We start from the raw sequence: 6,000 nt of genomic DNA, 5'->3' as shown, positions 1-6,000 counted from the left end.
ATGTATCCTTGATATTTCTGTTGTTATTATGTTGGTCATAAGCATGCATTATGACAATGGTGATGTATGGCTCTCCTAATGTTTTGATTTGTAAATGAATGAACAATGTATCTATGCCCTAATAGATGATAACATAGATAATGATATAAGGGATCAATGCTTTTTAGAGATTCTCAAATAAGTATGAGATCCCTTTGCTCAGATCTGTTGTTTACTCCTATAGATTACATATTTGTGATATGTTTGACAAAGTGCCTGTCATGGTTAGTAGGGGTCTAGTCAAGTCCTTATTCAAGTAATTTCATTTGTATCATTATTGTGTTGTTATATTTCATATCTGAAGGTGTCATTTAGTTCTGGGCAGTGAACTGGGTTCTGGGCTTGAAAAAGTAGCTAAAATCTTGGGGATGCAGGCACAAAAATGGGCAGAAAAGTCCCTGGATGTTGACATACCCTTGTTGTGGGAGCGTCTAGAGCCTCATGGACGCATGCATGCCCATATTAAGGGAGCATCCGAGAGTTAAATAGTGTAAAAACTCTTTGGGACCTAGGGGGTGGTTACCTAAGAGGATGGGATGGTTCCTGGGAGTCTTGTTGCTGATGTGGAAGTTTTGTATGGTGTGTTTCCATCAGTTCCACTATCTTAAGGTGACTTAGGAGGTCGAATCATCTCATAGTAACTTCTCATCACATGTTTACCCTAGTTAGCCAGTTACTTGGGTAGACGTGAGAGGAGGGTGTTACAGAGTGGTAACGGAGCATGGTTCACTCCTCTGGCTGGATGGGCGGTGTGTGTTGGTTATGCATTCATGTCGGTTGCACATGTGTTAATCATCATTGTGGTCTATATGCTTGTTGCATATGCATGGTGTCAGTCATGGTTGTAGTGATGTCGCCATGTGAATGAAGATGTTTTTGTTGTGAAGTGTGTCATCATGAGTGTATGATTGGTTACATGTTGTTTATGCTTGTGTATTGTCAATGTACATTGGTATGGTTGTTATTGTCATGCATGAGGTCATGGTATGTGTAGTTGATATGGTCATGCATTGATGACTGGACTCTAGCTAGAATGATGGTTATATGGTTACGTGCTTATGTATTATATGTATATATGTTGTCATGATTATGTTATACATGTATTACGCTGATTTGGATGATCTTGCAGATGAGATATCCTCCTCGAATTTTGCTAAGGTATGTTGGTTTATTGTGATTTGGTTTAGCTAACATAGTATGCCTTGTAGGAAAGAGATCAAAAATGGCTAGCAAGATGGTAGACTACAAAATTCTCCCTATGAATTAGATGGGTAGCGTGGCGTTGGGAACTCTTCTGATTTAGCAGATATATTGAGAAGCTTGAAGGAAGAAATAAGGAGTTGTAAGGCATACATTGAAAAAATCATGCATGCACAAGAGAACCAAGTATAGGTTAATGAAATACTCCTTCAAAGTTTGTTAGAATTGCAGCGACAAGGGCCACTTCGGATCAACCATAGATAAGAGGATAGAACTAATGGGGCATATGGCAGTAGGTCTCATGGTGGTCACAAGTCAGATATAGATGACACAGTGAGAGATGACATGTTTTTGGATACTCTAGATAGGAGAGGTGATGGATACAAGTATTATTCTAGTTCTGGTTCTGATAGGCATCATGATCATCATCGTTATCATCCTTACAGGAGGAGTGATAGGGGATACTTTCCAGATGAGTTTAAGAAAGAAAATCCACCTACTTTTGATGGAGACTTGAAGAAACCAGAAGATGCAGAGGCTTGGATACTTGGGATGAACAAGTTCTTTGAGTTGCATGAGTACACAGAAAACATGAAGGCCAAAATTGCTATCTTCAGCTTGAAAGGTAAAGCAAATATCTAGTGGGAAGATGTGAAGTGGGTCAGAGACATCAGGATGGAGGACTTGAGTTGGCATGAGTTCAAGAGGCTTTTTAGGAAGAAGTACTTGTCAGAAAGGTACTACAATAGTAAGGCCAAATAATTCTATGAGTTAAAGATGGGATCAATGACAAACAAAGAGTAGACTAAGTTCCTAGATCTATTGAGGTATGTACCATATCTTAAATATGAGAATGCTAAAGTTCAACAATTTTGTTAGTGGTTTTCCATTAGAATTTAGAGATCGGATTGAGTATGATGAGCCTCGGTCACTTGAGGAAGTTATTGGGAAATTGAAGCATTGCTATGAACAGTCAAAGCATAAGAATGAATCTCAACAAGGATGGAAATGGAAGGATAAGGATAAAGGTAAGGGTAAATGGTAGCCGAAAAGAACAAGGCCTCATAATGTAGAAGAGAAAGAAAATGTGGCACCACAAAAGAAGTTCAATGCAGCTAGATAGGGACATGGATCACAACATCAATGTAGAGGTGTTGGTACTGGATGGTTGGAGTGTTGGACATGTGGTAAGGAACACCTTAAGAGAGATTTCCCACATAATCAGGGTGGTAGGCCTCAAATATATAGTGCAAAAGAGGCACAGACTGTTGGGGATGTTGGTTAGAGTGTTCCTCGTATCTATGCAACACTGGACAAAAGACATGCAGACCATCAGGCATCGAGATGGACAGTAAGCTTTGTGAGCAAGTTGTTTCTATTTTGATTGACCCTGGATCTAATTATAGTTATGTTAGTCCTGACTTGGTGGATAAGTGTAGTTTGAATAAAGAAGTGCATGTAGAATCTTAGTTAGTGCAATTGGCTATAGGTACAAAGAAGCAAGTTCATCATTGGGTAAGAACTTGTGCATTTGATTTGAATGGTATGCCTACCACGACACACCTGAATGTATTATTGTTTGGATCATATAGTATGTTATTTGTTATGGACTGACTATACCTTCATAGGACCAAGGTGGATTGTTATGACAGAGCCATTTAGTGCGTGGATGACAATGGGGAACCAAGATTTTTACAGGGAAAGAAGAAAGCCACATCAGTTAGGATGGTGTCAGCTATGCAGGCAAAGCATAGTCATAGGAAAGGGTGTGTGTTATTTGCAGTGCATATCTCTAGTGAAAAAGGTAAGGAAATTGAGGATGCAGATGTTTTGAGCAGGTGCCAAATTCTACATCAATTTCAGGATGTGTTTCTAGCAAAGATTTCAGAGTTTCCACCTCACAAGGAAGTAGACTTTTCTATTGAGTTGGTGCTAGGGGCAACTCCAACATCAAAAGTACCTTACAGTATGAGCACACCTGAGTTGGTAGAGTTGAAGTTGTAGTTGAAGGAAATGTTGGACAAGGGATACATTAGGCCAAGTGTATGACCATGGGGCGCATCAACATTATTTGTGAAGAAGAAGGATGGTACTCTCATATTATGCATTGACTACAGGTAGTTGAACAAAGTGACCATCAAGAATAGGTATCCATTGCCAAGGATTGATGAATTATTTAATCAGCTAAAGGGAGCAGAAGTGTTCTTGAAGATCGACTTGAGATCGGGATACCATTAGGTTCACATTAAGGAAGAGGGCATTTACAAGAAAAAAATTTGGACCAGATATGGGCATTATGAGTTTGTTGTAGTTCCATTCGATTTGATTAATGCTCTAGCTACATTTATGTGCTTAATGAATAGTGCGTTGCGTCCCTATTTGGACAATTTTGTTATTGTGTTCATTGATGACAGATTGGTATACTCTAAAAATGAGGAAGAGCATGCTGATCATTTAGCAGCAGTGTTGAGGTTGTTGAGAGAGCATCAGTTGTATGCTAAGCTCAACAAGTGCAGTTTATTTCAAACTAAGGTACATTACTTGGGACATGTTGTTTCCAAGGAGGGCATAACAGTAAATCCAGAAAAGATAAGGGTCATTATGGAGTGGGCAGCTCCCAGGAATGTGGATGAGGTGAGATCTTTCATGGGGTTAGTAGGTTATTACAAGAGATTCATTAGGAACTTATCATAGATTACTTATCCTATTACATCGTTGTAGAGGAAAGGTAAGAAGTTTGAATGAACAAAGGAGTGTGAGACCAGTTTTGAACAAATTAAGCAATTGTTGACACATGCACCAATGTTAAAGATTGCAAATCTAGACAAAGAATTTGTAGTATGTACAAATGCTTACAAGAGAGGACTTGGTGGAGTCCTTATACATGAAGGAAAAGTAGTGTGCTATGAGTCACAACAACTGAATGAACACGAGTAGAACTATCTAATGCATGATCTTGAGCTAGAAACGATCATACATGCATTGAAGATGTGGAGGCACTATCTTCTTGGAAGGAGGTTTGTATTGATGAATGATCACAATGATTTGTGATATCTATTTGACCAACCAAATTTGAATGGCAAACAGGCTCAATGGTTGGACACAATCAGTGAGTTTGATTTTGAAACTAGATACATCAAAGGAAAGGAGAATAGGGCTGCAAATGCTCCTAGTAGGCAGTTACATGTAAATCATATAGAAACTATGAGTTCCTATGAGACAAATCTACAGGATAGAATCTTGCAAGCAGGTCAGCAAGATGTCAGGTATATGGAGATTGTGCACAAGTTGCAACAGAGTATAGATATAGGTACATGTAGTGGTACATGTACATGTACTAGTAGTAGTATAGGTACAGGTGCAGGTGAACAAGATGTTGACTATCATCTTACAGTGGATGGATTGGTTAGGTTTAGAGACATGATATATGTGCCAGACATCAGTGAGCTCAAGAAGGTGATCTTAAGGGAGTTTCATGCGAAACCATATTCAGGTCACCCAGGCTATCATAAGACATTGACTGTGGTGAAGAAGTTTTATTAGTGGCCAAATCTGAAGAAGGATGTAGTAGAGTTTGTGGCTAAGTATTTTGATTGTCAGCAGGTGAAGGCAGAGTGTAAGCACCTAGGTGGACTGCTACAACTGATTGCAATTCCAGAATGGAAATGGCAGGTCATTTCCATGGACTTTATCATTGGTGTGCCAAGGACAGTGAGACAACATGATTCCATCATGGTTGTTGTGGACAGGTTGACAAAGATAACGCACTTCATTCCTGTGAAGTCTACATTCTCAACGAGTGATGTAGCACAGGTATTCATCAGGGACATGGTCAGATTTCATGGAGTTCTGAAGAAGATTGTATCATACAGGGACAAGAAGTTCACTTCCAAGTTTTGGAAGGAGTTATTTGCAGGTTTGGGCACAAAGTTGGCCTTCAGTACAACTTATCATTACAGACAGATGGAAAAATAGAGAGGGTCAACAAGATATAGGAGGACATGTTGAGGATGTATGTGATGCATCAACATCAGAAGTGGGAAGAGTAACTTCCTTTAGTAGAGTTCACATACAACATTGGGTGCTAGGAGTCACTCAGGATGAGCCCGAGGGATTGTATGGGCGGAGTTGCAATACTCCCATCAGTTGGAGTGATCCAGTTAATAGGGTGTTTATTGGACCAGACATGTCGGCAGAAATGGAACAAGAAATGTAGGTAATTAAGAAGAATTTGAAAGCAACACAAGATAGGAAGAAGAACTATTCAGATCTGAATAGGTTGTTCAAGGAGTTCTAGGTTGGGGAACATGTGTACTTGCGTATCAAACTGAAGAATAGATCCTAGTGGGTTGGATCATGTGCCAAGCTGACACCCCGATTTTGTGGACCTTTCAGGATTACTGAGAGGATCGAACCAATAGCCTATCGACTTGCATTGCCTCTGACAGTAAAAGTCCATGATATTTTCCATGTGTCATTGCTTAAGAAGTATGTTACAGATGTTGATCATGTGATTGACTAGTTTGTATTGTAGGTGGATCTAGATGGAGAATTCTAGCTAGAGCCTTAGTGTATATTGCAAAGAAAGGTTCTCATGCTTTGGAACTGAGCAATCGAGCAGGTTAAAGTGCAGTGGAAGCACTTTGGGCTCAATGAAGCTACATGGGAGATGGCGGATCAGATGTGGGCTATGTATCCTTCATTTTTTTCCGGTTGAGGCAAAGCGGTTTTGGTATGATGTTTGGTATATGTTTGGGTGAT

The sequence above is a fragment of the Pinus tabuliformis genome, chromosome 5_2, assembly GCF_031772625.1.
Source record: "Pinus tabuliformis cultivar Carrire ecotype Pingquan chromosome 5_2, CPIR1, whole genome shotgun sequence".
Taxonomy (NCBI): domain Eukaryota; kingdom Viridiplantae; phylum Streptophyta; class Pinopsida; order Pinales; family Pinaceae; genus Pinus; species Pinus tabuliformis.
This window is presented reverse-complemented; position numbering follows the sequence as displayed.